This window comes from Bombus terrestris, chromosome 4, assembly GCF_910591885.1.
Source record: "Bombus terrestris chromosome 4, iyBomTerr1.2, whole genome shotgun sequence".
Taxonomy (NCBI): domain Eukaryota; kingdom Metazoa; phylum Arthropoda; class Insecta; order Hymenoptera; family Apidae; genus Bombus; species Bombus terrestris.
This window is the reverse complement of record NC_063272.1, coordinates 11,454,700-11,477,374: the sequence shown is the minus strand read 5'-3', so window position 1 is coordinate 11,477,374 and position 22,675 is coordinate 11,454,700. Positions and strand designations below refer to the sequence as shown.

Below are 22,675 nucleotides of genomic sequence, written 5' to 3'. Positions count from 1 at the left end.
TAGAAGCGCACAGTCTTGCTATTTGAAACACGCACAGCCTGTTCATGATACGCACGACCATTAGATTGCAACGTGTTTATTTTAAGCTCTGCTAAACGATAAAACGGACTTAACTTATATAGTTACGCACATTGAATTTCATTGACTTTTGCATGTAAAGACAAAAAAGTTTCATCGCCATTGATCGTTCAAGTTGATAGCGTGTAAAAATAATAAACTTTGTTATAAAAGTTTAGTTAAAGACACGATGTATACGATTATAGTCAAGGAAGGATTGTCACGTTGTCTATACTATGTGTCTCACGTTGTCTCCTTTTTTGCTTAACATCTAATTTATATGACACATTGAAACTTTCCAATTATATTGTAGTTACCTAATTGATATAGCTGGAGGGGGAGGGGGCGGTGGGCTGATAACGTGGCCATGCATGATAAGGCATGACATACATACCCTTATTAAGCTTCTTTTAAATTTTAATTTATACTATGTGCTTGTAATTCTTCCTACATTTATATTTAATTTATTCTTTACCTACATCCATATTAAATTTATCTAGAGATCGCATTCCTACATTGAATTTCGTCCAGAGTCGGACGATATTTTTTAAATTTAAATGTTCTAGCTATAAACGTATCTACGATAAAAAATGATTTTATAATAATAGATAATAAAAAAAACTCTAAATTTGACACTGGCAGCGTATTTGTTGCAGTTAATAACAAGATAAACACCATTTTTAGAAATAATGGAATATATCATATCTCAGCACACTATTGCTAAGTTAATAGGTGCATGAACTTTCAATTCGAACAACACTACCTACAGGCACTTGAAGCGATCGAAACCATTTCGTTTGGTTTCCATTGGTCATTTCGTTCCATCAGAATGGAACGTAAAAACTCCATCGGGAATTCGTTCTACGCGAGCGTTAAAATAGAAGATCCGTGTGATCCGTAAGCTGTGGAAAAACACGAAGTATACGAGAACGAAGAGAAATTCAGCGCGGACGTCGGCTTAATTACGTTAGTCACATTATGCGACGTTTCTCCCTTGTTTCTGCGTCGTCGCCATGAGATCCCCGGTAAACGACGCCGGTGTCAACGTCGTCGTCGGTATTGCGCCAGCCCAAGCGTCGGACTTGCCACTATGCGAGCACCGAGAATCGACCGAGCTGTCGTCGACTGTCCTTTCTCTTTTCCCCTTTCTCTTCTCGACACATTTCTCTCTTTCCGTGTCGTACACCTCTTCGTCTGCCTTCGATCGATCTCGTTTTTTCCCTTTTATCGTGTTCAGCGTTAATTTCGTTCGGCCAGGTGCAGCGTTAATTTCGCGGCTCGTGCATTATAGCCACCTCAAGCGAAACGAGCCACTCTGCTATACCGCGTTAAGGCTATCCTTTAATAAAAGTAACGTAGCATCGAAATTCGGCCGTTCTAAGATCAACGTTACGGACGAAGCTTGGGAAAAAAGTGCACTGTTTCGTGGAAATTTGTTTTAAACTGTCCTTATCGGTGATTTTTTTAAGGACGCAGATTGGAAAATTGTAATGTGGAGATGCAGTGATAGAAAGATATTTGCACACAGCTGTGTTTGATCTTTTTTGATTAGATTCTACATATCACTTCCATAGTATCAAGCTTTCATCGTCATATGAAAGGAGTAATAAATGATAGAAAATTGATTATATTTATATTAAAATTGATTATATTTATATTTAATTAACTAATATATAAATGCAATAATAACAAATACTTTTATGTTAAATAACAATATTTTTATAGCCATTGTACATTTGATAAATCGTAATGTTAGGTTACATAATACATGTTACTTTTCGACGAAATTTAGTTGTTTCAAGATCATAAAACATTCGACAATCGTTTTCATCTGTGTATTTCTAATTTCCATGATAATTTTCTAAGCTATTTTTTATAGAAGAGGATTTAATATGTAAATATGATTGAAGATTAACAAATCGAAGTTTCACTTAAACCAATGAATATTTTCCTCTCTCAAAGAACAAAAATGACAGACCTTTCCAATCAGTACGATACATATACTGCATAAAAGTTCAAAAATGATCCGAATGACGAAGGGGACAGACTTTCGTGGAAAGTACAAAATGTGCAAATACCAAGTTTAAATTAGTCAGATGGTGTGACTCGTCACGGTTTCAAACGTGTACGCATTTTCATTAGGTAGACACGCCAGGTTGCCCTCTTCGATGAAAGATATCGCGTCAGTTGACGTGTTCAGCTCGAAGAATTCGAATGGTGGGGAACACGCTTCGTCGCTTGTTTAGTGCGAAAACATTATCCTTATCCAGGTCGGTATAAGTAAGAGAATTAATTAAGTTTATTAGAATCACGCGCATTTCCGCGGCGATCGCGCGAAAAACGAGACGCGTACGAGCGGATAAAATGTCCACTCCAACGTTAAAGTCGACCACATCGTGTGATTAGAGGACACGCGATCGAACAGTGAAAACGAGAATCGCCGTGTATCAGGTTTGTCTTCTAATTTTATGACGTGATTCGAAACGAGTTAGCGAAACTAACGTTTTGTTATAGTAACCGGATCATAATCCCACCATAAATTAATGCCACCCGTATGTAGATCGACTGATTCCTAATTCTTCGAGCTACGTAATTAAATGAATTATTGGCGAAGTTAATGACGTACAGGAAGATATAACAACGTTGAATAACTAGTTTTACCTGCGACGTCTAATCTATCAATTTGTATTTAACTCGAATCATAAAAGTATCGAATCCATTAGCACTTAATACGTCATTGATGTTTTCTAAACCGTTTTCTAAACCTCATTAAAACAGGTGAAATTGATCGATGAGATAGAGTCTAGGAAGTATATCGTGTTGCTTTTCCCTAATTTTTATCCAATTTATGCGCAGAACAAGTTACTTCGATTGATTCTTAACAATAACATTTAACATTTCTTGCAAGAAAAAGAACTAAAAAAAAAAGAGACAATCTTCACCAGCGCTAAAACTACGAATCCGGTTACAAATTGATTTTAAACTTCTTTCTTTACATACAGGTGCTTCTGACAAAACCAATGTTGATTCTTTTATTCAAATAGATAGATATTATCTACGTATATATCGGCTAAAATATTTGGCTACAGATTACAAGCCTGTAGTTCTATATAATATTAAAATACTCCAATCTTATTCTAACTACATTGCAGACGTTCGTGCAAATTCATATCGTTATTAATCGGAAAAATGAAACCCACATAAAGATTTATTTCACTCACTAAATTTTCCGCAACAAAATGTCCTTTACTTCGGGAATCTTATACACGTATTTCTTATATCAAGTGAACTCTATGCAATTTCTCACCTTCGAATTTTTTATACTCGCAAATATGCCTAAGAATCTAATTATCATTGCCCTTCATTGATCACAAGGATCATTGGAAAAAACAACCAAATGCATGTAATATATAACGCAACTGAATTGGAACGTCTGACAATTGAAGAGACAGCAGAAGTCGACGAGCGGAACAGTCTGAGCACAACGATTTCCTTCCCGTGAACGGTTTATCGAGCGCAACGTCGTATCGGTATTGATTTTTTCCAGCGATTTCACACGGCATTCCAAACACTGTCCTCGACGTATCATCGCTGATCGGGGCTCGGCTAGGTCTTATCGTTCCCGACGAGGCCCCGATCTCTTTTTTATCAGGACGCGGGCACGAAGAACGCGTTCGACAAGAATACGAGGCTGAGGAGAAAGACGGCCGGGGCAACTCGAAAGAGGGGAAAAGAAAAAAGAAATCGACGATCGCGGAGGAACGGCGTACATGTAAGTGGTAACGCTTCGTGCATGCCAATCGTAGCTCGTATATCTCGTGGTACTTAGGTTGATAGTATCTCGGTCGACAGAGGGCGCGCTTGTTCAGCTGCACCAGCCAGGACTCGGTTGCCCTTGGAACAGGATGTTCGGCTTTATCCTGTCCACGGTATCGTATCGTGAGATACAAATTGTGCTTTCAGCTTACGATGATCAACTGCTTCGCCTGTAATTCGAACGTTCGCTCGGGATTCCGGATTCCATTCCCTCCACCGAGCAGCTAAGAATTATTGCTTTGGGGAGATTGTCTCGCGCGATCGAACACTTTCTGTCTGCTTTAAGCGAAGAGTTCAGGCTACGCTAGTAGAATAGCGTGCTTTTCTGAAATTCTGCTCGATCGAGTAATCTAGTAATATCGTAATCGCGAAGGGTTCCCTTTCTTTGACCTTTTTACTGCCTTTCGTGCCGTGTACAAGTTGTAATGTGTATTATTGATTTGATATACATGATTGGGTAAAGAAGATATGTTTATAAACAACTAAGGAAATGAAACTTAAAGTCTCGTTCATTAAATATTAGAACGAATATCTGAATTTGGATATTTCGTATATTTCTGTGTATTGTCTGCATTCTGTACAGTTTCTCACATTTAATGAAAACACAATTTTATGTATTTTATGTATTTTAATCTCAAAACACGATCGAGAATTTTACGAAAGTTTTCATTTTTTTCAAATGATATATTTAATTATGTATTATTAATCTAGTAACAAAGCTGTTGACCAATTGTTAAATTAATAACATAAACTACAAACCGGGAATAAAACCTGTAACATCCTATCAGAAACATCAAAATCCGCAGAAAATCGTAATCGTCGGAAAAATATTAGATAATGTTTGTATTTCAAGTTTAACTTAATTTTACTGTTAATTTGTTTGTGCGTTCAATGTGTTTATAGTTTATGAAGCCGTTTACTTACATTTCCTTTATTTTTCGCTTATAATTCTTGCATATGCTGTATTTCTTCCCTGATAACTTATGAAAATGTTTTGCTTGTACTTGTGTGAATATTTTATAGGATAAGATAAATCTAAGGGAGTAAAATATACACGAAAGCTAGCAACGAAGAAGACAAAATATTGATGTGTAAATTGTATATTACAGAATGTAGTTTACGGCATTTATTATTTAATCTCTTTTCATGCGTACATTTTATTTTATTGTTATCCCGGATATGAGAAACGCAAGGATATGTATGACGTGTATATTTTTTGCAATATGTTACGGATAAAACAAAACGTATGATGGTTGAATTTTAAGGTCAGCTGTTAACAATTGCAATATTTATTGCTCATTTGATATACGCACAGCTATACATAGACCTGTTTATATTCTGAAATCAGAATTTTTCTTTCATTTATCGTTTCTTTATTTTTCGATATTAACATTTTTAATTTTCCTCGCATATCTCATAATTATTTATAGAATCGTGTGAATTAAACTTTCGGATTTATCATACAATATCAGTAACATTACGTAAACAGTATAGTTACAAATAATAGTTAATTCCTTTAGCATCACGACGGTGGTACAAATATTAAATATTTATATCGTACTTATATATCCAATTCTTTTACCAATTTTTTGCGAGAAATCGAAAAATATCTACTTATAAATATTGCTATCACTCAAGGTAACGATTAACATGTTCAGGATAGCTTTACAGAAGAAACCTTTTCGAAATGATTTTTATTACTCTCTTTATATGGTAATTCTTTTTGCATTTGAAACTACTATGGATATCTTGCCCATTATCTCTGATAATACAAAAGCGCAAATATCCTGGAAGAAGAGTATCTAACGATTTTCACGATCTCGTAGATTCATTCTAATCATCGTCATGATCTACAAAAAAGAAGTATTACCTTAATCGATAACAATTGTAGTATTACAGATAATGGAAACACCATTGTTTTAGTAAAACATTGGAATGTCCTTTGCATTTTTAAATGCCATCATGTAACGTTTTCTATTCTGTGTTTTATTATCCAGAAATCCCAATCTACGCGATATTTTAGTCATTAAAAAATACTAATATTCATATTACTAAATATCGTAATATTTACACGATTGAATGCAGTACGCTTGCAAGATCTACGCAGGCAATCGAAGTGTAAAAATTATAAACAATCTTACATTCAACCGGATGAATAATACCACTCGATCACTATCAATTCTCATTTCCATTCAAACCAGTATTCAAAAGAAAGAGGATTACCTACCATGTGACAACTAAAAGAAATATCATTTGCGGCCAATGGGACGATCGTGAAACAAGATTATAGCCGGCTTTAATTAACGATTATAGAGCGTCGGCATCATAACTCAAATTGCCGACCGACGAGTATCCGGTGTGCAATTCACCCCTTTTCGCCGCGTGGACCGTGCGGTCACTTTAGTTTTCCCATCTCTCCATCCTTGTTCGTTCGTGGCGTTCTCATGGCTCTTATGCGATGGTTTTCACAGTGCGGTTAGGCTAGCAGAAAAACGTACGATCCAGCGGATCGTAGCTCGCGGCTTCTTCTTACCGCAAATGTGCGGCACGGTCAAGCCGGGTCGCCGCTGATATATTAACCGAGAATCAGAGAGATTAAAAATGAATTTATTATCGTCGGGTACGGCAGGAACAAGGGGACGAGGTGGGCCTCGTGGTTGGTTTGCCTCCTTCCCTCTCCTTTTCTCTTCCGCTGTTTTTCAACAGCTTTTGTAACGCGTGATCATTTTTACTTGGCACAGGGACGTAGATTTATCGTCGCGGAATTAACGTAACAGTTTCGTATGATTAATGCAGGACACGGCGTATTTTCGGGTCCCGATAAACGACTTCGCGGGAAAACAGACGACGCACAGGAGGATTGCGCGTATCTGCGTCCCGGCATCTGGCTCGCGTGTACACGACTTTGTAAAACACACTAATACCATCTTGATCGGTGAGATTCTTAATTGCATTTTAAGAGAAACAGAAAAAAAGGAAGGAAGAGAAAGGCAAAGAGGAAGAGAGAATGGAGAAGGCAAGAACCTGGGCAGATAGGTAGGAAAGAGAGAGAGAAAGAAGCTTCTAAATTACGACGTTCGTCCCGAGCACTCTATTTAAACGTCGTTTATGATACCGGTTCGCTTCCCATGGAAACGCAGTTTGTGGCACGGGAAATTAATTAATACACGTGAGGCTGTATAATGCAAAAGGAACACAATGCCGAAACGGGTATAAATCTTTATCTTTCCCTCGGCGGGCTGGAATTCATAAATTGTTGCGCCACTTAGCTCCGAATGACGAGTAGGCTCGCGTATGAAACCGAGAAAAAGAAAAAGAAAGAAAAGAAGAGGAAGAGGGCCAGAGCGCGTGTACGCGTTAGCCTGGGCCCTCCGCGAAGGCAACAAGACTGTTTTCAAAAATGATTTCCGAGAACGGGCCTTGAGAGATCTCTCACCGATTGCCGGTCTACTCCCACGTGTCCAAGACAACGCAGCTCTTTTGCCGACGCGACGCGTGGCTCCGTAAGCCATAAACTCCGCGAATCGTTCAAGGTGAAGCAGTCCGCGAGACCGAGCCATCACGGCCGAACACGAGCAGGCCTGTGGAAGTCGTGTATCACTCTCACGTACCCTTGACTCGACATCAGGGCCCCGCATTTTATGTCTGCGACCAGAGAAGCTTCCACAACCTCCGAGCTTCAACCTCCAAACGACCCGGCGTCACTTGTCGCGAATAAATTAACCTTCCCGCCACTTTTTCGCTTGTCTCGCCTTCGACATCGTTTTTTCGCGCTCGCTTCACGGCCTCCGGCGTACGCAACAAACACATTTAACGCCTGATCTGCCTGTTTTGTCTGTTTATACTAGCCACGTTTATATTACGCAACTTTTGATTGCCTGGTTTTGATTGTGCGTCGTAGAGCAATGTCGAGTTTAAAATAATACAAATTTTTACTGTGCACGTACGATTTCTGATAGTTTGATCGGATGTGGTCCTGAATAATTTGAGTTCTCTTACATGACTGAACTAATATCAGAGTCAGAAATGTTGCTAGTGCAATATAACTTTAGTTATTACCAGAAGATCGATTATCGGGAAATTCGAGGATTATTTAATTAATTATTGTCAAATTATTAAATTAATGATTATTAAATTAATTATTGTCATATTGTTAAAAATTGATTTGCTAAATTTAAGTTTGTCTGTTCAAAAATATCTTTTACGATGATGTAAATTCGAGTGGAGAACTCGTAATATAAATTGATTAACGTAATTTTTATCACTTAGGAATTCGTGGCTTTTAATTCTCTCGTATTTATGGATTACGTGTTTCGTCAAGCAATGTTGTGTATAGATTCGATTAGAAATCAGTTCCAGAGACATCTCATTAGCAAATGAAACATTGCTCACGATGCTAAACTTTTACCTTTAGAAACAAGTCTTTTGCAATTTTCTTTTACATAAAACGACATAGATATCTTCGACTGTGGACGCGAAGGAGTTAAAAGATTTGCTGGAACTCGTGCTAAACATCTGTGCTACTTGGCTATCACGATAGTTTCCTGATTGATGTTTATTGCTTCTTTCTAGCTAGTAGAACCTTCGTTTGAGATATTGTGTCATTTTTTTCCATTAATTCCAGTTTTATGGCTCTCAAAGTGAATTCTTGGAAATTTATGTATCTGTACGAGTAATATTTATTCTTTATAGCGTGTGAATTTACATACATTCACGCGACAAACGTCTTTATCTTTTAATAATTTTAATTAAGAGCCAACTTCATCAGTAGTCAAGATAAACAGTAAAAATCATACTATCGCAAATAATGAATTAAGATGGGGAGAACTTAACTCTACAAATATTATATTCTCCCTATATCTCCAGTTTTATTCTACATAACTGAACATATTGATATGTTACATTTCAATATAGGTATCCGAATTAATCACGCTTCTCTCGTACAACAACATCAATTAACAATATTAATAAAGTAATAAATTAGAGTCAAACTGGATAACTTGCAACGTACAAGATTTATTTCCAAGATTCGTAATTGCTACAGTATATTAATCAAACAGAATAATCAGCTAACGGATAATTTGTAAATTTATTTCTTTCACAGAATTCTAGTTGTTTCATTAGCACTAGTAAAAATGCTCCATTAATTACATTTAACTATAGAAATGGGCGCACGAACGAAATTCTGTGTGACGTCTTCCTGAAAATACGTGTCTCAGGGCGCATGAACCTCGCGTGATAGTGATTCGTTCCAGTTGGTAGATCGGATCCAGTTCTTCACGTTGTTGGTTGTTCTCATGAAAATTCACGGAATCCTTGACTCAACTGTGTTCCGTGTCCGTGAGTCGTAGCCGCTGGTTGCATCGTCCCTGGTTCACCGCACGGTTTAACCTCCAGACGGAGCACAGTGTGTGTCGCGTCTATCAGATGGTTGTGCTGGTCCGTTGGCTCGGCAATGTCAGTACCCACGACGGCCAAATGTGCCTGCTTCTTCGTGTATCCCCGTTTGTACTCGTTCACGGTCTAATTCTCCCCGGACGGCGATTCGTTTCCCACATTTTTATTCCCTCGATTTCGCCAGCTCCTCTTTCTTCTGCCTCGAGCCGCGTATTTATCATTGCCGGATAGAGCAGAGCTGTAATTTCCCCCACCGGGAATTTTATCCTCCGAATTTCATTTCCGGCAACGGCTATAGGTGGCCACATCCCTGGTGAAATCGGGCTTAGAACATGCCCGAGGTAATTGCGATATGATTCGACCGCTCGATCACGCGATTTGTCTTACTTATCAGCGTTTGTTTGACGATTTGATGGATCGACTGGTGGAAAGCCATTAAGAGAATCGATGCGCGAGGTTGTTTCACGTGTAAAAGAGATGTGGTATGTTTCAATGACGGATTTAGGATGGGAAGAGCGAGGTGTTGATTAACTGGTGAATCAGCAAATTTTGCTCGACGAAAACAAAATTACGAGAACGATATTTTAATGTGAATAATGCCTTTATTTAATTTACATTTTACACCTTCCAGTGTATTTCACTGAATGTTTTTGAGTCTTTGATTCTCTGTACATACGTATATCGTATTTTAGAATTATCTCATAGAATACCAAAAATCAATAATATGAAATAAATAAACACGGTGGGCAATTTAATATAATTTCTAAATATTTATTGAACATACATGTCCATCTAATATTGTAGTATAACGAATATGGAAAAATCAGATAATCGTGCTGCGTGATATTAAAAACAAATCAATAGAATATAAACCATTTTTCGTAAAAATTGTTACATACAATTTTATATCTTTGTTGCATCAAAATTGGTAAAGGTCATATTCAATGGGTTAATCAAAATTTGCGAACATTGTTATCTTAGCAATCTGTTCCAAATATGGCGCAAAATTCTCCCATATACACACGTAGAAATGGAAAGAATAACACGCAATAACGTTTTAATCGGTCGGTTGTTCTAGCTCGACCATTTGTCACTCGAGCCGGTCATGATTTACCGCGATCGTCGTCGGACACGGGAAAAATATTCGCGGACACAATATCCGTAACTCGGGTGTTTGCATTCATCGATCTTTATTCGGTGAAATAGCTGAAGAGGCTCGTCATACATTATCATAATATTAGCATCGATGAATTCGTGGAAGCGACTAATTTGCATTTCGAGCTCGCTATACATACTACGTGGTCCGCGGCGTGTTTCGCGTACATCTCCATTGGCCAGTATGTTTTGCTGACTATTCAAGGTCAACCAGAACTGCCACGTGGCAGTGACACACGCGCGTAAAGCCGAACAGAGGGTCACACCGAAGGAATCGAAGAAAGACCTCTCATTGGAACCCTACGCGTCATCTTGACGCGTCGTTACCATGTAAAAGAATTTTTCTTCCTTCTTTCTCTCCCTCTTTTTCTCCTCCTCTCCTTTTTCCCTTCCACTTCTTCCTATTCGTTGATGTTTCGCACATAACCGACTCAAGGCGAGGACGCATTCTTCTTTTCGCCTCGAGACACGTAGTAGAAAGATCAAAATTTTTGCCTCGTATGATTCGCACGAACGAGCCACGCGAAGGAGGTATCAAGCAGGAGAGATTGGTAATTAGAGGTTGCGATCTGTATTGAGCATTAAGCGTTGTTAGTCGTCAAAGATTTATCGGTATTCTGATCACATACCGAACGACCGGTTGCGCTGTGTTAATACGAGGGAGTGGCTCGTTATTGAATGATTGAAAAAACCGAGGCTCTTTGTATCTCTTTGTTGGTAAAGGGTATTATCCGAGTGTTTGGAGTTAATTGAGAGACTCGAGGAATAGCGTCGTACAGTCAGCGAAGATTTTATCTTGAGGAAACTTCGAACAAAATTGTACTTCGATGAGGAATCTGTATAATTGCACAAACATTAGGATAGTTTGCTATAGGTATCCGTGAATGTTTGGAAATTCATGCTAAAATTTTCTACAAATATGGATCGTTTCTTGTATTTGTGTATGTCGTATGTTGTGTATAAGCGTCAAAGATGGTCCCATTAAATATTGATCTTTATTATTATGAGGAATAAAACTGACTATTTAAACATCTTCGTGATCTCTGCTAAATATATTTCCACTAAATATCTTGTAATTTCTATATACATTTTCAGATCTGTTTGAAACTTTAGCAAGATATCCTAATCTTCCCTCGCAAGAGAATTTCAATCGGGATCTTCTTATAGCGCCAAATAATTTTTCAAAAAATTTTGTATAACACACCTAACGTAATTCGCGAAATGTTTCTGAGTGGACCAAATATTCTTGCGCACCAGTGTATATACATAGATACATGTTTGCCTGTATTAAATGGTACAAATTAAAAATTATTTGAACAACTAATCGAGACACTGAGAGATAAAATCTCGAATTCGCGAATTTTGGCTAAGAATAATGGATAGAGCTTTCAGATAGAATGTGATTCTGTCTTTTCTCTTTAAATCGCCAGTTTATTCATCCGGAAACATCGAATACACCCTTCGGGACTCCTCTGATCGATCGTAACTCCCGCATGCATTTACCGATGGATGAACTTATAAAAGTTTCCGTAGGGCCAGTAGCGTTCGATCGTAAACTCAATCGCGGACGGCAGACGAGTTTCTGGCAGATTGTACAGAAAACGAACATTGGCAGTTAGTTTGGAACAGCGATTGCATCCGCTGTTGTACAAAGTGTGCGTCTCCGACGATATTTCACTGCGATAGCGCTCTTTTGTTTGTTACGGAATTCAAAATGAAAAAGTGTTTCTCTTCTGCTCTTTTTTCCACTGAAAACGCGTTATTGTTGCGCGGTAGCTTTTACTTATACCTCTATAACGATTGCACGACTGCAGAAGCGTGTACCTGTGTACGTATCTCGTAGACGAATTATTTTCAGTTCATCTTCTTTCTTGTTTCGTTTCCTTTATACGCGAGCAGTTTTCGTTGTAATTTTTCGAAAATTAAAGGTCATTTGAAAAGTATAAGTAAACCCGCGTTTCATTCAATTTTCTTGTTAACAACGAAACGTGAGTTGTGAAATTTGCTTTCAAATATTAAATAGTTGTTTCTTTAAATTGGCAGACAAATATTCCTTACAGTAGAAACACATTCATACCACCCGTTTCTCATTTTCAACTTAAATTGTGTCTTATTGTTAGATTAAAAATTGACACATTGATAAGGAATCGATATCATAAAAAGATAAATAAATTTATAAATTATTATGTTGCAAATAAAATGAAATGAAAAAATGGAAATGAAAGAAAAGTGATACGAATTGTACATTCAAACGCAAATTGTTTTGTAAATTTATTTTTCCCCGAAATATCTTTGGTTTAAGTAATAACGTTTATTCTAACATGCTGTCCATTGTCTGTCTTCCTACATTATTTTGTCTAAATTAACAAAAGGTAAAATGACGCAATTAACAAAAGGTTAATTGCGTTAACATGATTACATAATATAAATTAATATAAGCCGTGTACGGATTAATATTGACACATATTGCACGAATCAGTATTATCACTTGTAAAAGAACGTAATTTTACATCAGCCAACTACAGTTTATCTAATGATGTAATTTTACATAGCTGCGAATATGTTAATATGTATGTATTTTTCCCTCAACTTCGATAGAATCAATGATTTATGACATTTGTCAGGTTTTAATATGAGTGAAATAGGAGTCCAAGAGATACTTTTTTAATTCGCTGGCAGATAAAAAGTTTGATCGTTTTGTCACCAGATATGATCACGGATGTGAGTCAGGCTTGTCGTCATTTAATATTCATCGTTTTGGAGAACGGCGAGGCGTATTCTAACGTGTTGTATATTTTCAAAATAGATAATGGAATTGTTAAATTCCATTCTGTCAGGATTCGTTTGGAAGCCGCCAACTTTTTTACGTCGGGCTATATAAATCTGGCTGCACAGTTTCATCATGTAATCATTTATTGCGTAAACTTATATAAGCTAATGTCGTTTCAAACAGTGATACATTCATGAAAATAATTCTTCAAATTTTTTTACCATTGTGTGGTAAAAGATTTATATTCTGTCTTGATTGGATAAAAATAATTTCAATAAAATTACAATTGAATAGAAATGAAATATCTCTACTTATGGTTTGAGCCTATTTATATTTAATTCATATAAAGGATATTTATTCCTGAAGAAAGGTTTTTTTTATTAAACTTTGCAACAGCTTTATCGTTGCATAAAATTACTGATGTGGTAAATTTACATTCGAATCTATTTTTGAAAACAAGAACACGACGAATTTCACAAGCTCGAAACGTTTTATATAAACGTCTTGTATAAATTCATTATTCTATTGAATATTCTAATTTAATATTCTACTAATTGCAAGTTACAATGATAAATATATTAAAGTGTAATCTTAATATTGAATATGCATCTATACATATAGAAATTTAATTTTTAAAATAAAGATAATAAATATCTAACTCCATATTAATTGTTGATTAAAAATTAAATTTGTGTTATTTTATAAGCTGGTTACGTTTTGCTGACATCTCTTATAACGCGTGTAGCCTGTCTTCGAATTACGTTATTCATTTCATAAGTGATTATGCGAGTAACAATGGGTTTGATAAGACAGTCGGTATCTCCTTTGTTGCTCATCGGCGATAAACATAAGTTATATAACATCGTAATAACAGCAGCATTTATAATTGGGGAATATTTGTCAAGGCTATATCGACTTTCTACGCGATGATTTATTCTGATTCGATAACATGGATATCCTTAAAACATTCATTAATTCATTAACAGACAATTTCCATGACGACGTAGAATGCATGACTCATTACTAGAGAATATTTAAGACAACAATGTGAAAGTGCAAGCTAAATAAACATTAAGTTTCTCAATTTATAAGTAATTATTTATCGGAAGAATGAAATTAACGTGGAGACAGATCCAATGAAAAGAAGAGTGTTTAAAATAATCAAACATTATTATTGTAACAAATTAACGACAAAAATTAGGGAATATTATGTATTGTAGTTTAGTAAATTAATACGTATACTCATTGTTAGAAAACATTTTCGACTTCTAATGCGTCGAACGACCATGTTATCTAAGAAATTTATGGAAATGCCTGATGGAAAAATTAGTTCTAAGTGGAATATGTATGTGTAATGTTTCGAAGATAAGTTATAACATTTAGAAAATATCTCTATCGCAAAGAAACATGTTCAATAATTATTTCTAGATGTGTATGTGATTACATATATAGCCAAGAATATTAGACTTAAGTCGTTAAACAAAAACTAATGCGACGTTAAAAGCTATTAAGAGAGAAGCTGAAACCGAAAAGGTCTAAATAAATTTTGAAAATGGATGGAGTATACACGAGACATTGCATCTATTTATATTTATTATTAATCTGTTCGTGTAAAATACCATTTATATATATATCTTTTATTTTTATCTAGAATTGTTTAAACGTTTAAACGCATACGATATTTCATAAACGTTTACTTTTTAATGATAAAAGAAGCGATCTCTGAATCGGAACGTCGAAGAAGAGGAATGTGAAAAAGTTGTGACGTTTAAGAGCTATTTATAAGCGTAACGAAAATACGAGCACTTCAATCTCTTATGTTTACAAAGACGAGCACAAATGACGCAATCTGAATATTCGCTTCATTACTATAGCACTTGAATGCTTCCTTCCATCTCGACCAAGGTGAAACTTACAATGCACGCATTGTTTCGGTTCAAGTGCCAACTATGAATTAGCATTTACATACCGCGTGCTTCATTATGACATTCTACTATATTCCGGTTTTTATTAGTACGTTTATCGATTATTTCATAACTACGGAGAAGAACATTTTTATATTTTATTCATTTAATAATTATATTGTCATATAATAATTTAATCCGATCAAAATACACTCAGATCTATTTTATGTCACATAAAAACAAGAAATTACAGTTTGGAACAGTGTGCATTCCAATTAATTTATTATTTATATCTTTAGAAATAATTCACGTTTGTGGAAAGTAAGTTTATTTTATGTCAAGATTAATCAATTGAAATTTCATTTTCAATTTGACTACTGTTCCATTACTATTCCATATACGTACAGATTTCTTGCTATAATGAAGATTCTTTGCGTTGAATATCTGTATTTCGGACTACGAATATTCGAAATCTTCGTTCTGTTATATTTATAGAAAAGGTCTCCTACGACGTAAATTACGAAATGCCACCCATTTCATAAGCCGTTATATAACCAATTATTGCAAATGATCGCAGAAACTATTCGCGATCAGATCGATAACAGATTTTATTTCAAGTTTCTCGAACAAGCGACGCGGAATTATATAATGGAACAGAAATATCTTGGGAAGTGGTTGATAAAAATTCATGCAGTCACTACGAGTCGCTCTAAATCTTCTCCTGCGGGACAAGTTGTTAATCATTAAAAAACTAGTCCCTGTTGAAATGCAAGCGGATATAATTTTTCAACTAATTAAAACGAAGACGTGTGCGTTGATGTTTCATCGCTGTCGTAAAGGAAATTAGTCGAGATCCTTTATCGATGCGGTGACAAGAATCGAGGAGAGACTATTAAATTGACGAGAAGACACGTGAGCAGGAAAATGGATGAGACGCCGTCTACGTGGCTCAATGTCAAGCTGCAATCAGCTACTGACTCGGAGCGAGCTGCGTCCGTTCCAGATGACGATGATAGCAGTAAGATCTATCAGACGAGACGTGTTCGTTCCAACGAAACGCTATTATCGTCCTTCTTGTATGGTGAAATTAATTGATCTGCCTTGGAATAAGATATCGAAAGTTTTTCGTTTCGTCACAAGGTAGGACGATGTAACGCAAGTGAATAATAAATATTTTTTAAAACTAGTAATGGTGGAAAATTACGGACAAGATCGTATTTCCTTGTTTTAATTAGATACCATTATTCTAACTCAACGAGATTGAAGAATGCAGGCATATTATGGAAATCTGCCTTGAACGAGAAATATGCTATTACCGTTGGTTAATAGATTATTCCAGTAATTGATCGCTCGAAGATGTAACGCGATGTCGTTGCTATGAGTTTGTGAGATTAGAATGAAACGTTTTGTATGAATTATGTATAAACGAGATATCGCTCGAGTTAGAGAAGAAATATTATACATTTAACGCTCGCCACTTGCGCTACTCTCGATCAAGGTTTCTGTAAATGCGTCCATCAAAAGAAACGGTTATCGTTCCGCGGATCCGGAATTAATTAGAATTCTGAACGCGATGTGCGTGTTCGTTTCGCAAATAAGACGAGAATGAAAGGAAAAAAAGAAAGAAAAGAACAAGGAATGAGGAAAGCCAGAAAGGAAAGAATTAGAACGAGAAAGAGAGGGGACGAAGGAACAAAGCTCGGCGAAGACTATCGGGCGATACAACTCGTGGAATGCTATTTTCGTCGAAGCCAACGAGATTCTATCCATACAGAAGGTGACTCATTATTACCGCAGAGGTCGTCGAGAGGAGAGACAGGGAGGCAGAGAAAGAACACGAAGGAATTATGTTCGTCGAGAACCGCAAAGACGACGATGGGCGCCTTTTGAATAACCACCGGCTGACCTCACTGCTTTTCTATAGCGAACGAGACGCGTGTATAGCGTGTATACACTTCGTGAAGGTACATCGATGATCGTTTGTCCTGGTAGGTCGCGATTTTCGTTCGATTCGACGTGTGCACATCGCTTCAATTATCGTTACCGAGAAATGTCGCTCGTATATATTCTTTGCCGCGTCCTTGCTCGCTTGCGAGTCGAGCCGCTTAAGGTGCTCGATAATTGAGCGGTTCAAGGCGATCCTGAGAGCGTGTCCTCCTTGTACTTCCTTCAAAAAATGATTCTTAAGGAAGGGTTTCGAGACGTTGTACGCGACGTTCGTTCGCGGTAAAATGATTATGCGGATTGTTTTTCTGCGATCGTAAAGGAACGTCCATTGATACTTTCGAATGATAAATTGCTCTCGTGATCACGCGGCTGACGACGCGAAATTGCTATCAGAGGGTCGATGACGCTTCCAGTCCTTTAATTATAATGTAATACCCTGAAATGCATGGCTGAGCATTTTAATGGAGAGAGGGCAGATGCGTTTGGACGTTTGTGCTTATTTGCGTTTCGTGAGCGGCTACATGATTGCCGGTGGTTCGGCAATTTGTAATCGAGCCGAGAATATATAAAAACGTATTTTCGATTTTTAATCGGTGGCCGATCGAGAATTTTTCGGGTAACACGGCGACTATGTATGTATTTACAAAGATATATCGTTCGACGAAATTCGGTGAATTTTTGGGCAGGCCATTGATAAGTTTACATTTGTGCAAATAATGCGACACGCGGTATGCAAATAGCATGCTCGCGCGAAAATTTGAAAAATATTTTGTTCACGAAAACAGTGGATTGGAAATATGAGTGTTATGTTTCCGATTATAAGAAATTATGTCGTTTGAAAGGAATACATTGTTCTTGTTGACTTTAGAACAAATTTATGCACATATTTATCGTAATCGTGGTACGATTTGAAACAATGTTAAAAAATGAATGGTTATGTAAAATTTATTAGGTTTAGAAACTGAAAATGAAACGACGCTCGATCCTACGTTACGTGGATTTTACTTCTAGTGGAAATTATATACATACATTGTACGTAAGTTATGCTGTGCTTTTCTATTGCGACTCTTTAATCCCATTTCCATTTAATAAGATTCAAATGCTATTCCAGTGACGTGAATTTATATTGCATACAATTGTATTCTGATTACATGGTAATTATTTCTGATTGAAAAATTTCCCCGGTTTAAATTAATTTGCATTAGGAAGGCTTCTGGATCGAATGTTAGAGTTATACAATAAATGAATATGCTTTATGTTAATCTTGAATCATACTTACGTTGAATAACATTCCGCGTAGGATATGATAGCTTCCTGAAGGTTTCTTTATGAATCTGTTGTTTTTTACGCTACTCTGGTGCGGTGCTATTTTCCCTGATTACTTTCGTTCTTACAATTTTAGAATTTCTATATTCAACAACTTTACATTTTTTAACAAGTATTATTATATATATGTGTGTAAGATTCTGTGGTTCCGCGTTTGTAATTCCTATACGAATTCTAATTTAGATGGAGTGTGATAAGAAAGAAACAAGTTCAAAGTAAAAGATTCATAATAGCTTAAAATTATTAATTCCTCATATTAAATTTTAATTCATGATCTATTTTTAAAGAATTCGTTTACAATTTCATAGTAGATACATTCTGCATTTCATGAATTATTTCAATAAGATTTTCAAATTGTTTTCTCCGACCAATATAATCATGCCAATTGCATCTCATTGCGATGCTAATGAAGTTTCAAACTGTTTTATATGAAACGTACATTGCGAACATAAAAGATGTCCATGGTTAGTGTTTAAGTACTTTCTTGGCCCAAACGGTGTAAGGAAACGATATTCCTTGACGTAAAGTATCCAAATTAAATATCCATCGCGCAGCGAAATCGATGAAATCAACATGGAATACAACCTTTTCTCATTCTCCGCGTAGTGACATCCGAGCGTCACGCGGTATTCAAAGGTGATTTAAAATCGAGAAAATCGTGTACGATCGACGAAACGATCGTCCGCCCGTTTTCGTATTCAAGTCGCGTTCTCCTTCGACCGAATCCCTCCTGGACGAACGACGGTGCGATATAATGAACGCGGTGAACAAGTACATAAAATAATGTGGTGCGACGCAATGCCGTAAACGAACAGACCCGAGTGGAACCGCTTTAATTGCGGACGATTATAAATGCTTTTTGCGAACCGATCGGTATCGGATCAGCTACCGGCGTGTCCATAGGCGAGGTGTGAACCCAAGATAATATGGTAATGGCCCAGCACCGATATTACGACGATAAGGCTGAGAGAAGTTGGCGAGGAAAAGAGCCGGAGAGTACAGTAAATGTGTTGGTAGAAAAACGAGAGAGCACGTGATATTACATGCCGCGGGACACGCATGCCAGACCACGCAGAATCTCACCGGTATCTTTTCTAAGCATTTACGAGCGGAGTTCGGGTGCTCTTGTATCGCGTTGCGAGATATATAACGCGTTAATTAAATTCTTATCGGACCGATTATCGCGTTTAATCCGACCGGCCGCTTCGCTCGCTCGCAAACTTGCTTTATGACGCCGCGAGTTGCGCGATCGAGGATCGTCTTCATGATAATGAGGCGAATAATATTAGAGGTGTTGCCCCGGCTAGGGAGAGGCTATAAGATTGTTTGGATTTTTCCGCGCTGGTATTATGTACTCCTTTGAGATTCAATACGAATACCTCGGCAGACATTGACACTAGACAGAGCTCCATTCGCTTCACTTTTAAGCTCATTTGACTTTTCCTTGCTAGATTCGTAAAAAATTTGGAGAAGAAAAGGTGTAAATCCATTTCACCTATCTTTGTTATTTCGTATTCCTAAGAAGAAAGGTTCAGTTGTAGAATGGAAAAATTGTTGGGATGGTGCTGTTAACGAGCCTTCATTTATTGTTGTTGTAGGATAATTTATGCATTAAAAATTGTTTAGGTGAAGTGGAAGATATCTTTAACTTCTGTTTTCAATGACTTTCATGTCATTTTCTTCGAGACAGGGTATAAATCCATATAGAAAAATCATACAAATATTCTGATTATTCATGATGGTTGACATTAAATAGTGTTGATATTTTCATAACAATTCTCTTCTTCTTTAATATGATAATTAACGATAGAAAGATATATAATGGATGGTATTAACTCGTCAAAACGATATTTCATATACTTCAACCTAACACCTTTTACTTAATATATTATGGTCTTATACAAAATTATGTTAAACCATTAAATGAAATTTCTTCGCAAGAAATGTTTTTGTGCGATATTATGTTTCTTTTATCGCAGTTTATGCGAAATTAAAGATCTGTCCATATCGAATAGTGAAACAATAAGAATAGTAGATATTTTAAATTGCAGCCGTGTTCTATATCGAGAACACGATTCCACTGGTTATCTTCGCTCCAATTCATGCAACTCGAAGGCAAAGACGTCGAAAAGGAGAGAAAGGAATAAAGGGTTGGTGACGTTCCAGTCGTAACCGGGATTTTCAGACACACAGTTCCATCTCAATCAGCGTGAATATGAATAACAGACGATGTGGGCTGTGCTCCAAGAACGAAGTTACCAGGCCGGATGTGCATGCACAGATATATCAAACGTACATTCGTACATGGCACACAGATTATTAGCTTCACTCAAACACGAAGTATTAAAGTTGAATGATAAAAAAGTATAATCGGACGTAAAAAATTTTTAAACTGGTAATAATGTATCCCTTGTGATAAATTTCTTTCTTCCATTGCACAGATCGAATAAATCTTCTTTTTCGCTACATTTATACAATCGCAGGCTGCAGGTCAAAAACATGTTAAGTTACGTTTCACCTTTTATAGAAAACCAATTATAAAATTCAGTATATTTTCACCAAATTTCACGTTAACATTATTTTGGTATTTCATTTCGAGCTAAATATTTTTTTCTCAGATTTATAAATATAAACGTTAGTATCAATTAAATTAAACTATTATTCGCTTTGTACAAAATATTCAGATTTTCTTACACATTTCACAGATTCGTCACATACTTTTAAAAGACCTATGTCTTCGAACCTATCAAGTTATTTTTCTTCCCTGGCTATTCTGTATTGAGATACTTTTCTTAGCCACCAAGTGTAAAATAAAAATCAGATCGTCGTCAAAAGTAGACTCATATTTTTCTCACTTTGGTCTCCAATTAATTCTTCATAATTCCCGCTCACCAGCGATTTTCCTATTCCGTTTCGTTTTACTATAGAGATAAACCAACCGTTTCGTTTGTTATTTTAATATCGCAGCAAGGTAATTACTTTCCCGTGCTTCTACGTTGCTTTCACATTTTACGCGAGCATAAAGACACGAGGTCTTTGTATTATTCCCGAACCGAATCTCACTTTGTTTCATCAATCTTCTTTCATTCTCCATTATTCGTGGCTTCGGACATATCGTCACAGGTCTCGTTCCTTTATGAAAACGGCGGCAGCAAAGGACAAAAAGAGACTTCCGCTCGTTAAATAAATCGATTTCCCTCCGTTTCCTCCGGCCGTGGCTTTTTAATCCGTGACCACTTTATCCTGCCTTCTACGTACACCGAGAGATGCTCGTCATTATTCGCATCCTCTCCTGCTTTATACGACGAATTATCAGAGATTTATGCTCGCTTCGTGTCTCGAGCCGCGCATAACCGGCCGGCCAATTATTTTCAATTAGCTCTGTCGTGTACACCGGCTCATAATTTCCTAGCTCCGTTTTCGGCTCGTCTCGGTGGACGAACGAATCCACCGGAGGAGAAACTTGCAGGTTCGAAGATAATTGTCCGAGCACCGACAATTGTCTGTAATTTTCTTCTTGTCAAAACGTCGTCGTTGTGTAATTGTCCCGAGTCCACGGTCGAGGACGTTGATGTCGAACAAAAAGGAAATAAAATAAAAGCTGAGTGGTTGAATAAGTTCTAAAGTGTAATAACTTCTTGTGCGCGTGAAGGATTCTTAAGAGATTTCAGTGTACTTAAATACATAATCTTTCTCGCATTTGATTATACTTTGCCAAATTATGGTCATCCGATAACCCGTTGTTGACTCTGCTCATTATGTTTATAGTTTACTTGAAATCGTGCAGGAATTTGCCACTTTATTTCGCGAGATTGACTTTCCATTTTTCATATGCTTTTGGCAACTATCAATGGGTTATAAGTATCACAAACACTTTTGTGGGTTTCCTTCTATTTAACGTCTTTTTATGTTTTTTTCATATTGAAATACACAATATATTATTGAATCATTTCAATTGTTCATGTGAAATTTCAATAAAATCAATAATTTTAATTAACGTGATATAAAATAATATGAAAACTGTCGTAGTAATAAAAAATTGATCAAAATCGGCATAATATGCTTCGCAGTAAATATGAATCGTGCAGTTCGAAATTAATAAATAAATTATAGTAATCCTTGGATGAAAATCGATTGTCCTCTATGTAAGTTATATAGTAAAATTAATAAATCATATAATTCGGGGAACTTAATAGGTAAGTTGGAATACAGATACATAAATAAAATTTCTGAAACTCGAATGATATCGAAACAAGTTTCTTCAGTTACATTATTGAAATAGAAGTTCTAAATTTTCCTCTTC

At 36.5% G+C, this 22,675-nt stretch overlaps 1 protein-coding gene and 1 long non-coding RNA gene across 3 annotated transcripts in view; both read left to right on the top strand.

Annotated features, from left to right (window-relative positions):
* Window positions 1-22,675, top strand: part of LOC100646174 (nuclear receptor coactivator 6) — a 381,486-nt gene that overhangs the window by 169,068 nt on the left and 189,743 nt on the right. The window lies entirely within an intron of this gene.
* LOC125385045 lies at window positions 15,611-18,593 on the top strand. Its single transcript, XR_007223986.1, has 2 exons — window positions 15,611-16,239; window positions 16,335-18,593. It is a non-coding gene; the product is annotated as an uncharacterized LOC125385045 (long non-coding RNA).